The following is a 12298-nucleotide window of genomic DNA, read 5'->3' on the forward strand; positions in this document are numbered from 1 at the left end:
GGACAAGCTGAGGATATGCTGGACTAAGGAAGACTGTTCAGTTTGAGTTTGGAATGAAGGAATAGGTCTGCCATTAACCTAATTTGCCTGCAGCAAAATTTTCTGTAGCATTTCAGAACTAAGACTCAATATAGGGGAAAGTGATCTAATAACATTTACATGTTAATCATGAGCAGCTCCAGCTTCCACTGAATAATACTATATGACCCTTTTGCTTTAAGTAGCAGGGGAGCAGAATCACTGGCTGAACAGTTTATTTCAGTCCTATAAATACCTTGCCCCTTTTATGTCACTCAATCATCAAATTCCTTTGATCAAATAATGAAAATAGTGGGTTTGAGATCAATTCTCTAATTCTGTATTTATCTGCAATGAATGCTTTAGCGAACACTATAGCCACATGCATTTTTACCATAAATCAACAAAGTACACATAAGTCTGGAAAACACGATGCCAGTGATGTAAGTTTCTTTTGTTGACTCCTACTTAACATGTAATCTGTGTTATCTGTTCTTTCCCTTATAATCAGGCTTGTGTGAATATAATTTTAGGTGAAAGTCTGGGAATTGTTCACGAGCTTTTGTATAGTTCATGAGTTTTTGCGCCGGGAATGCAAGAACCTGAGATGCTTTTTTATAATAAAAATTCTTTAAAACTTCTGATTATCTGCACTTCTGAGCTGGCAGAGAACAAAGCATAGATGTACCCTGTAACACCAGAAACTGCATCAGAGTTCTGTTTTTCCCTAATTCAGCTGTGCTTCAGAAGATCTGTATTCTGTACCTTCTACCAGGCCAAGAACATATCCATAATTTAAGAAGCAGCAACACAACAGCAGACATTAGATGAGACATGAGAGTCAAATCAATGGCCCTGGATTTGGCTTTTGACTTTGCCAAATTCTTAGTGATTATGTATGTTCCCTCACAAAGTGTTGAGCTTTCTTTCACTGGAACATCGGAGCTCGTTTCAGGCTGCATAACAGGATGTCATAAATGGTGCTATGCTGGAGAAAAATTCCTCCTGCTTTCAGTTGTCAGTGCTGGGATCACTCAAAAGCAGCTGGAATGCTTGATTATTCACATCACAGAGCCTCACATGTGGTTCCTTAGATTCACACACTAATAACTCTATACTAAAAATAAAAGAATGCTGCTTTGCTTGTTGTCTTAATCACATAGATGCCTTGATAGTGACCATCAAGTGTAGATCATGGCATCTGGAGCATCCATGGTCAGAACCACTCTAAGCACCAGATGACACCTTGAGAGGCTGACTACAAAGTGGGATCTTCCATTTTAGTTGCTCATTCTGGTCAAGTCAGCCAGAATGGGATGTGCCTAGTTACACAGCTGAAAGCATTCAGAAGCAGTCATTCAGTGCAGTGGGGAAAAGAAGGGTTATTTAGTAATTTAAAGCTTTCTCTAATTTAAATTCAATGAATTCTTGGACCTGCTTAGCTACACGTCTAAGGGCTGAATAGTTTTACCTTGAATATTTACACCTTGCTTTTACTCAGACATAATAGAGTTCTTCCTTTTCCTTTCAAAACTAATGCCAGTTCTACCGATTTCTGCTTCTCTGCTATATCCTTGCTTTCTTTTATCTTTCAAAAACCTATGTTTGCTGAGCAAAGCAAGGGGAGAGTAAAAGTGGTTAACATTTTGGTAAGCTTCAATAGTGATTTTGTGAGCTAGACAGCACATGTTTCTTCAGAAAAGACTTCAAAGAATGACACAAAATGTAAGTAATGGAAGAAGACAGCTTTGCTAATGACAGACATTCATCCAGGATTCCTGCTATTTTAACCTTCTGTTCTCAGAGTTGAAGATCAATCACTGGCAAAGTCTCATACAGCTTCTAAATCTACTTGTGGAGTGTTCCTGTGTCAAGCAGTCTAGAAGTATCAATAGAGGTCCAAGATGTCTAATCTACAAATAAAAATTGGAAAGAAAGAACACATTAAAAAACAAATAGAGAAACAGTACATTGCAGCTCTATCCAGAAAGCTCAGACAATCTAAAGGTGTCACTATATTCTTTTTTTATTCAAAATATACAGGTTGTACCTAAAGTTATCTGGCAGATATACTACAATATTGGTATTGTCATGTTCAGTCTCAGTGCAAATATCATCATTCAAAAAAAAAAATAAAAACAAGGTTAAAAAAATGCTTTAGTGCAGAGCCTCTGCCTCTGCTAGCAGTCTCTCCAGTTTTCTGTCTCTGTAGAGGAACACAGCACATTCTCTCTGCAGATACAATCCTCCTGGAAAACACAGAAGCATTGCTTGTTAGACCATTGCTATCTCCAGGACAGCCATTCAGGAGCCCCACAAAGTTGATCTGACAATTCAAAAAGTACTACCTTTGGGAAGAGTTGCAGAGTTTTGTTTCTGGAAAGCTGACTGTGTTCACCTACACATGCGGGTTCTGCTGAAAAGCAATTCTTTCACATGCTCTCTATCTGACAGCATAACACTAACAGGGCATGCTAAGGCACGTGCCACAGTCTGTCTTACAGACAGACACCTCCATCATTCAAGAAGCTTTCTGTTACTTTAACTTATTACTTATCATGCAGTGATCAAAATCCTTTAAATATTTCTTTTTTAGCCAAGACATTTTCAGACCACAGTGAAACAGATATAGTTCAGCGTCCTTTCACTTACAGGCTACTCAGTGCCTCTACCATTCCAAAGAAATGCTAACAAACTCTAATGCAGGCAATACCAAATCTCCAAAAAGGAGAAAGCTTCTTTCTAAAGGCCTGGAAATGAACCAGGAAAGCTCTGCCCCTCCTGGAGTCAAATACATTTACACGGGAGGGAGCCCCAAGGTTTGGAACCCATAACATCTTTATACTGGACACAGGTGTGGGCTCACATACCTCATTATTTGTTACTCATGCAATACACCTGAGCATTCTCTGTATCACACAAAACCCTGTATAATAATTATATAAATTATGTATATGAAACCTGTGCATAATATCTGTATATAAAACCTGTGCATATTAATTACTCCATGGTCTGCTGAGAGGTAATAAATTGAAAACTGATTTAAGTAAATACTTTAATTGACCAAGGTGTTTTGGAGGGTTTTTTTCATTTGTTTGTTTTGGGTTTTTTTGGGGAGGGGGGTCTGAGGGCTTTTTTTTTTGTTTTGGTTTGAGTTTTTTTGGGAGGGGGGGGGTTCTTGCATTGAAAAACTGAATTTGAAGGCCTGGTTTTCTTTCTGTGCACGGTCCATTATTTGATATATAACAACCATGTTTTCTCACAATTTTCTCTCCCCAAATGTAACTGTATACATCATTTTATTCATGGACATTCAGATCTTCCCTGCCACTTGTTTTTGGACTGCTATAATTCCTTTGGTTTTTTCAAATGCAACAGCCAGAAATGAACAAGGGACTCAAGGTGGAACGGGCCATCATCACAAATAAACACACACTGTTCTGTGCGCAGCTGTACATCAAGAAACTTTTTAAATTCTTTTTACTTAATTAAAATTGGCTGAAACAAGGCAACTTTAAAGGATCACATGTAGAATAAGCAAATAAAATGAGTCTTGGAGGTAAAGCAGTGAAAACTAAAAACACCTAAAAGAAATTCCAGGTCATCTAATTAGGCTAAACAGAAAAAAACCAGTTATGAGAATCAACTGGTTTACAAACCAGTTTCCTGTGAAAGGCAACTCTGAGGTGTCAAGCCCACAGGAAGGAAATGAGTTTTTAAGAGATAATTTTCATGAACATAAAAGACAAGAACATTTTAACATACATAAAGTTTCTTTACTTAATCTTTCTGTACTTTCAGAACTGTAATTTCAGCAACAGATCAATCTTGTACCTTGACATAAACAGAAGGATTCTAAGTGAAGGAGAAGATTCATGATTTCATGATTGCTGTTTTCTCTGGGTACTTGTGAACCAATGTCATCTGTTGTTCATTTATGAAATGGGTTTCTGAGGAGGACCACCAGAGAGGAAGAAGTCGTATTTCAGTACATTGGCAAAGGGTGACAAGTTAAACTCATGTAGCTGTAGTACAGTATAATTGTCCAACAGCTCCTTCTAGTCATTGTAGAGGTAATTTTTTCCCAGTTAGGTATCTGCAAGAGTCTCAGAAATAGCCAAAGATCCACATACATGTCTGAAACAAAAATATTTGGGGAGTTAAATTCCACTTACAAAAAAGGTTTTCTCAACAACAAGTGCAGGCCAAAATCTCTCGTGGTGAAAATGCAGGTTTTCCATTATTGTCTTCCTATAAGTCTACTTAAGTCAGAGTATATCTCTTACTTTTGCCAGCACACTTTTTGGCTTAGCCGAGAAGTGATGCCTAATCATCACAGCTCTGCCAGCAGAAACTCCTAGTATGTCTGCACTTGCACTAAAAAAAAAAAAAAAGATGCTATTACTGTCAGTGTTTGCTTTACTGAAAAAAAAGAGTTTTAAAACAAAAAAATGGAAGCATTCTTTCTATTATACATAATGAAATTGTGAAACCTATTGCCTACAGGAATAGGCAGAGGACAAAACTTTATCTGGATTAGAGAAATTCATAGAAGAGATGTACATCATTGGATATTAAACATGAAAGCCCAGATGCAACCTCTGGCTCAGAAAAAAATCACTAAAAAGCTGATTTCTGGGAGCTGAGAAATTATACCATGGGAAGGATCACTTTGCAACTGCCTTATTTTTTCTGTTCTTTCCCTAAGGGTCAATGTTAGAGCTAGGAGACTTTGGTCCTTTGATCTAAGCTCCCAAGCAGGTCCGAAGGAATAATTCCTATAAACCCCCTCAGTGAAAATAAACATGAATACTCCAAGTTAAAAAGGAGTCTTACCTTATTCAAATATTAGTTGGTCCTTGTGGCCTTTTAAATATTGCAGCCTTCTAATAGTCATGAAAATCTCTGTGCACCTGACATGCTATAGACTTTGGAGAGATATTTTGTTTCCAGATCCCCAAGTTCCACTCCAGAAAGCAAAAAGCAAGAGGTCTTAAACCAAATACATAATTTTTTAGCAGGTCTTCCTCTCTCTGTCATTATCTTGTTTATTTTCTTAAGATACTATCCCTCCATTTCTGTAAGAAGAAAGTTTAAGAAGTGCTTTACTAAGTAAGACCAAAGCCTGGGTTCACCAAATCTAACTATCTGTCCTCCACAACTCAGACTTTAACCAGATGGTGGTCATATGGCCCCTTGACAAAGTATTGCCAAAGGTGGAAATCTGGCTGTTATCTTGCTGCCAGATCCTAGAAAAAAAACTGGTGCATAACAAAGTATTCTACTCTTGCCACTCTCTGTCCTACACATCTTCACATCATTATATGAAACCGGTTCCCATAACAACAGTGTTAGAAACAATACATAAAAGTGAAATAATAAACAAAGAAGCAGCAATCAATTCATATTCCTGCCCTTTCCAAACTCTGGCATTACCATGCTGAGACATATACTGCCTGGAGAAATGCAAATATGTCAGCCTTCCCTGAAACAGTAAGTTTATAGCAATAAACAAAGAAGATGACGCCTAAATCTCTGACATCGCACTGTCCCCAAGGCTGCAAAACGTGTTGGCATAACCTGATAACCCGAAGACTTTTGGTCCTGATACTACTACTTGATTGTTGAGTCTACATGAGGTCTACTTATTAATGCTTAGAAGGCATTGTAGTACAATCTTTTCCTATAAACCAAAACCAAGTAGTAAATGCAATGGACAAATGAGAGGAGCTGTTCCTGTGAAGCAGTTTATGAAATATTTATATGAAATTTTGTAACCTTCATCAGAGACCAAGTTTGTTGTCAGAACCAACAAGATATTTTCAGGCAAATAATCTTTACCATCAATTTACTATAGAGATATAAAAAGAACTTTGAGAACAAGACTGACAAAAGTAGTAAAAACCACTCAATATACTATAAAGGTCTTCCCATTACATCTCTGTGTCATTTTTTTTGCAAGGAAAAGACATGTGCTGATAACATACCTTACCTCTCTCAAAAATTGTTTATACTAGAATTTTTATTAAAATATGGTGTCACTTCTGGTGTTTTGGATAACAATATAAGTTATTTCTATTTAATTTTACCTCATGAACAAGTCATTTTCTTTTTCCTCCAATGTACTTAAAAATTTTCTCAGCACCTTCATTCCTGCTATATATCTATATATACATGCTATATATATATATATATATATAAAACAGCATAGGATGAATATATATATATATTCTTCCTATACTGTTTTATCTAGAAATTTATTTATGAAATGCATATAATACAGTGAAATGCACATAGATGTAGAGATCATACCTGTGTATGTAGTGATATCCTCCCTTTTTCTCTCCTTTCTCCAATTAGGCTCTGATAATGTGACCAGACTAACGTGATTACAGGTAATGAACCAATTATTATTTCTACAGTCATGCTGAACTGTTTTTCCTTTGACTTAAGTATGTTTAAAAATAACAAGCTTTCATTATGCTTTTTATTGATGGCCACATTTACACTCCAAGTCAGCTAATCAGCCACGAGCACATAACAATATGATTTGAGTGCTTATTTCTCATATGACTACACTTTTAAACTTAGCAAATCAACATGCAGAAATATGCATCGTTACAATTTATAGATGGAGTCTAACCCTGGAAAGACACGAATCCTCACAGTGCACATGGATATGCACTGCTTATGCCTTGTGTATCACTTGGTTTCAAAAAAGGCAAAAGAGGCAGTACAAGGAAGAGAGGAATGAGAAAGAAGCTAAAGAGTCAGGGCAAGGCTGACTTGGTAGCACTGTTGCTGTGTTTTAATCTCCAGAAACTTGCTCTACCTCACAGTGAGGAGTTGGTAGGGCTTTCCTGCCCTTGGAAAGGGCTCCCTTGGAAAGGATTCTGAAGCAATTTTTAATACATATGTGTATATTTATCTTGCAGCCTGTCCTGGGGTAAGAAGGCATGCTAATTCTCCTGAGCAAATCTGGGGCCAATACAGCATCAACAACACTTGGGGTCACCTGGTCGGGGATGGTCCCGGATAGACAAAACAGCTCCATGTGGACACATTTGTTTCCAAAATTCCCAAGAAGATATACCACTGCACATCTTCAAGCAACAGCAAGTCACTGCTTTGCTTGGAAACCATGGCTCCTGTTCACACTTCTCTCCTCACTTTGCAAGAACAGCAAAAATCCTCAGGGTCTCTTCTGTTGCCGGAGCTGTGGTGTGAAAGCAGAACAGTCCAGAAAGCATTTTGGACTCTACTTTTAATTAAATGCAACAAATAGGGTTTGGGTGAATAACTTGGCCGAAAGCAAGTTAGGGAATTTAGGTAGTCAGCTATAGCTTTTGTAACTAGGAAATTTCACTTTCCTAGCACAGACAGACAAGGTAAGTTCATACCAAACCACAGAACTCCCAGCTATCTTTGTCAAATATGCTTATAGGCCAGGTCTGCCCATTTTCTATGGAGGTCTAAGTAGCTAAGCCTCTACTCAGAGCACAAAAACATTTCTTACTTACCTTCCAGGGCCTGACTTCCCCCAAGTATGGTATCACAGATAGATAGAAAAGCTTATGCTCCTAGCAGACTCATGATGCATGAGCACACATTCCTGATTTTCAGCCCTTATTCCAAAGACAGTTTCTAAAGGGTTTTTTTGGGTTGTCTGGGTTGGTTTTTTCCCCCACTGACTGATCCATTTAAAGAGGAAAAAGTAACACTCAATTATTTTTAAGAAATTGAGATATCTTTAGGAAATATTTAAAAACTCATTTAAGGTACTTCCCTTTGGCAGAAGCAGCCCTTGTAGAAGGTTTTAAAACTTTACTAGAAATTGCTGTTACACCTTGTTGGCTGTTTTGGATCCTTTTGTAAGATGCTTAAATTTTCCCTTAAGCACAGAACCTTGCTTCATAGCTTCAGATTTTGGACTAGGTTTGAGAAGCCAGATGCCTCAGAGTTGGGTACTGAAGCACTTTACTTTTAGGCACTTATATTCTTAATTAGATCCAGCCTTTTAAACTATGAACATTTCAGAAAATACTCTCTACATTAAGAAGAATTTATATTAAGCCATAGAAAAATGTTAAATTTTAATGCAGTAGAGCACTCAAACTTGGTTCTTACTAGTGAGAATCCCATTTACAAAATGGCTGCTAATGAAATCTCAGAGAAAGTATGTTGGCTTCAAAGCAAAATTAAAATAAAGACAAATGACTGAGGAATTATTGTTTTCAATAAGTTCTTTTTTCATGTGCTAATTACAGAGTAAGAAAGTGATTCGAGTATCTTAATATCTATCTCTTCTTTTTCTGCCAGGAGTTTATAAAGGGTATGAAAATGGAGGGGTATAGTAAAAATTTCATTTATGTTTTGAAGAAAATAATCAGGTTAGCCAGCATTTAATACCGAGAGCTTGAGGATTCCATTTGCATGATTTTGAAGGACAAATACAATACTATCAGTTCTGTCAGTGAAAGGAAAGATGGGGTCTTGAGCAGATGTATTTATTTATACATAGACAAAAAAGCCATCTCATCTGAGAATTAATTGACAAAGGAAGAAACCCATCAGAATATAGTCAAAGATATTAAATTTTTTATCATTAGTGAAGTTACTCAGATTTTACAAAAAAAGTTTTAGTGCTATGAGTTTTAACTTTTTTTTTACATAGGATCTTGGGGGAGGGGGAACCCCACAAAAACTAGATCAGCAGCGTCTAAAAATATTTCATTACCACAGGCAAAATCTCCTGAAATAATATAATTATTACTGTGGTCAAAATGGTTGCAAGTTGCAAATTTCCAGCATACTTTAAGGGAACATAAACATTTCTTCTGTGCTCAGGGATTAAAATGAGAGAGAGCAGAGATACACATTGTAGAATACTACTAAAAAGAATTAAGTGTTCAGTACATTATAAAGCAGGAGATAAATTCCCCTTGTTTTGAATGTCAGCAGACACTGAAGCCTGGTGCCATATGATGTTTCTGCCTTCAGTTAAAGCCCAGACACCCACAGGAGTACAGTTTTGCTGAGACCCCTCCAGAGTGAATTGTTGATTCCATGATTCTTTGACAGTCTCTGGAAACCTCAGCTCCTCCCAGAAGGTACTGTATCTTGAGTAACACTACTGAGTTTTCTCAGCATATCACTCTTGCACTTTGGGTTCTTCCATGGATACACATTAAATCCTAGTATTACTTGCAGCACTGCATTGCTGACATCAAAAGAGATGCACCAGTTTTGTCCTGCTTAGCTCACAGATCCCCTATATAAGTATTTGCTTAGTCATTCCCCGAGGTCCTGCCCTGCTGCTCTCCTTTGGCTCTTGCCCTTTCAGTACTCTTCTCCTCTGACATGGAAGCTGCTGCTGGTGAAGGTTCACGGATCAGAGGGGTTTTTCCTGACTGTTTTACAAACACACGTTATCTCTTCTGTTCTCTTTCAGTTTCTGCCCAGCATTCTTCAACAAAAATGCTGCAGGCTGTCAGCCTGTACTTTGAACAATGATTGTTAGGATTTATTCTTAAATATAAACAGCCAGGAGGAGTCTGGAGGTGCTAAGCAGACAGAGCCTGATGAATAATGTGTGTAATTCCCAGCTGAGCCCAAAAGCATCCACTTCTGGGCTACTTGTCAGAGTAACAGGAAAGGGCAAGTCAGCAAGCACATGCCAAGACTCCCCGAGAGCCAGCAGAGCACCCAGTCTCACAGACAGCTGTCCCATGTCAGCCAGCAGCCTCTGCCATCTCTCACCAGACCTCTGGGTGATGAGATGGGCCTGAGCCCTCACTGGGTGTTAAGCAGGATTCTGGGAGGCATTCTGCCATGGATTTCCCCTCCAGGATAAGATTAGGCCACCTGGAGAGCATTGTTATCAGGAAGGCATGTGATGTGCAGGTCAAAAGGGAGACCAAAACCATTGGAAAAATGCTTTTTAAAAAATGGGTGGAGCCCATATCCAAAGGAGTTTAAGCATGCTCATTTTCTGTTGCACCAAAGCAAATATCAGCTTGCTGAGCAGTGACTTGGGGAAAAAAAAAAAAAAAAAAACCCACACAAAAAAAAAAAAAAACACCTGTGAGGTAATAATTCCTTAATTTCTTATGGCAGATGTCCCAGGTTTGTAATTTCTGGAGACCAGCCTTTCCTCAAATGACAGACCAGCCTTTAACTAGTTGAGAAGTTCCCTTGAAACTGCTTCCATCCCTCACTAAGTCTTCCCTCATTTTGCATTGCTTCCAAGAGTCCCCTCTTTATTCCCAGTGTTTCCCTCCAGACCCTGATTGAAAGGACTGACTTCAAAGAACTCACACATTCATCCTGAATAGGGTGAGTGGGTTTATCTGAGATCCCTGTCTGCAACTCTTGCCCATGGACAAGCTGCAGCTCAGATTTAGCACTTTGAGTGCAGAAAGGCAGGACACGGGCAAAAAGTGGCACGTGGTGTTTGTGGTCATAGAAATAAGGCCAAGGCCTGCCACATTCTTCTTGGTTGACTCCACTGAAGCTTGGTCGCTCTGAAAGCTCAGGCAAAGCTAATGGGAGAATGCCAGGACATAGATCATCATGCAGGAACATATCATGCCCTCTAAGAAATTTAGCACAAAGTGATTTCTGCATGAAAATTCAGATGTTGACAAGACGAAGACTTCAGGCATCACTTGTCTAAAAAGTTAAAAGGAGAGGGATAGTACTCATCCTTCACATGCATGATTTGAGCTGCAATTCAGCATCATAAGGGACTTGGCCTCAGTGTAGGTATTCAGTCTGTTCTTACACTCTTGTATTTATCATGTACACCCACCTTCACTGTGCCAAACAGCTATTCTGGTGTATTCTGAACATTTTTTTTGTTGGTTTTGACTTTTTGATTTTATTTGTATTTGTCTTTGAGTTTATTATTTAACATGGAGCCACAAAATTCTGTGTCAAAAGAAAGGAGAGATATCATAAGGCAGTGCTTGGAAAGACCAGGCAGAGGCAGAAAAGACAGAGGCTGCTTATGTCACCTTTGCTAGGAAAAATCTCACACTCTGGAGCTCAGGGTTCAGACTGGCTCTCCTGCACTGGAGATTGCAGTCTGTAGGATGGTTTGGGACCTATCCAGTAGGTGATCCATCCCAAAACCCCTAGAAGTTTTTTAGAGCAAAGAAAATGTCACAGGTTTCGTCCTCCTGTGACTTTCCTACTCCTGTCTCTTTCGACAGACTGTCAGACGTAAGAGAACAGCCTTTTTAATTTAACCAAGTTGCATTCCGAGTTGGTGTCTTCATTTTTTAAAAGATGTCTACTACATTTTTGGGTGCTATGCATGTTGCATATTTTAACACCACTACAATAATAAAATCTGAGCAAATAATTTGCAATGAATAGCTTGAAGAATTTCATCTCTTCTCTTATTCACAATTTGGCTGATAACAATGTTCTTGAATCTGTTGATCATTCAGAGTTGTACCACTGGTTATTTTAGAGATATAATTTCAAGTCTACAGATTGTTTATTAACCTTTTATGGAAAGTGTAGGGAAAATGGTAATTTTGAGTTGCCATAGATATTTTAGATTGAATGCAGAGATCACATTATCTGCATAAATATTTAATATTGAATGACATTAATTTCTGTCAACATAGAAAGGTAATATAATATGACATCTTATTTGGCTTTGGCTGCCTCCAGTTCAGACTCACAAAGGGCACATAAAACATCACAAAAGTTTAAAACAACTCCACCATACCAACATTTGCACAGTGATGAACAAACCAGTATATTTTCTTGCTTTTAAATCGAATTAATATTAATGGAATGTGCATCCTGCAACTTTCCAGTACTGAAGAGGCAATAGCAACAGCCTAAATACTGGTATTTCCCTTTTTTTTTTTTTTCCAAAGCAAATACCAGATCCTGCAGAAACTCTGAATTGTCATGTCCATTGCATTAGGATCCACCTTCAATCATACTTTATGACATTCTGCAATGCTGGCATTATCTGACAAGAGCAGCAGAAAGTGTGGATAGAGCAGAAACTCTGGTCAGAACATTCACACACATTAGATTTACACTAATATTTCATCTTAGTATCTCATTAATAAATAAATGTTTATGAATAAACAAATACTAAAGTAGATAGGTATTTATACTACATTTGTGATTGAAGATGAAAAACACCCCTGATTTATGTTGACATATAGTGGGAAGGGTTTTAGAAAACCCATCTCTTTATGTGGAGATCAAATATAGGCACTGGGAAAACCCTTTTTGTATATATAAGACTTGG

The 12298-nt window shown here is 38.0% G+C and overlaps 1 long non-coding RNA gene across 2 annotated transcripts; it reads right to left on the reverse strand.

Moving 5' to 3' along the window:
- Nucleotides 1–701: 701 nt before the first annotated feature.
- Nucleotides 702–2840, reverse strand: LOC135289582 (uncharacterized). Of its 2 annotated transcripts, none has more exons than XR_010352334.1 (2): nt 2671–2840; nt 702–1931 (listed from the first exon to the last, which is right to left on the reverse strand). It is a non-coding gene; the product is annotated as an uncharacterized LOC135289582 (long non-coding RNA). The 2 variants fall into 2 exon arrangements; XR_010352335.1 differs by having other exon boundaries at nt 2367–2840.
- Nucleotides 2841–12298: the final 9458 nt, after the last annotated feature.

Source organism: Passer domesticus, chromosome 1 (assembly GCF_036417665.1).
Source record: "Passer domesticus isolate bPasDom1 chromosome 1, bPasDom1.hap1, whole genome shotgun sequence".
NCBI classification, from domain to species: Eukaryota; Metazoa; Chordata; class Aves; order Passeriformes; family Passeridae; genus Passer; species Passer domesticus.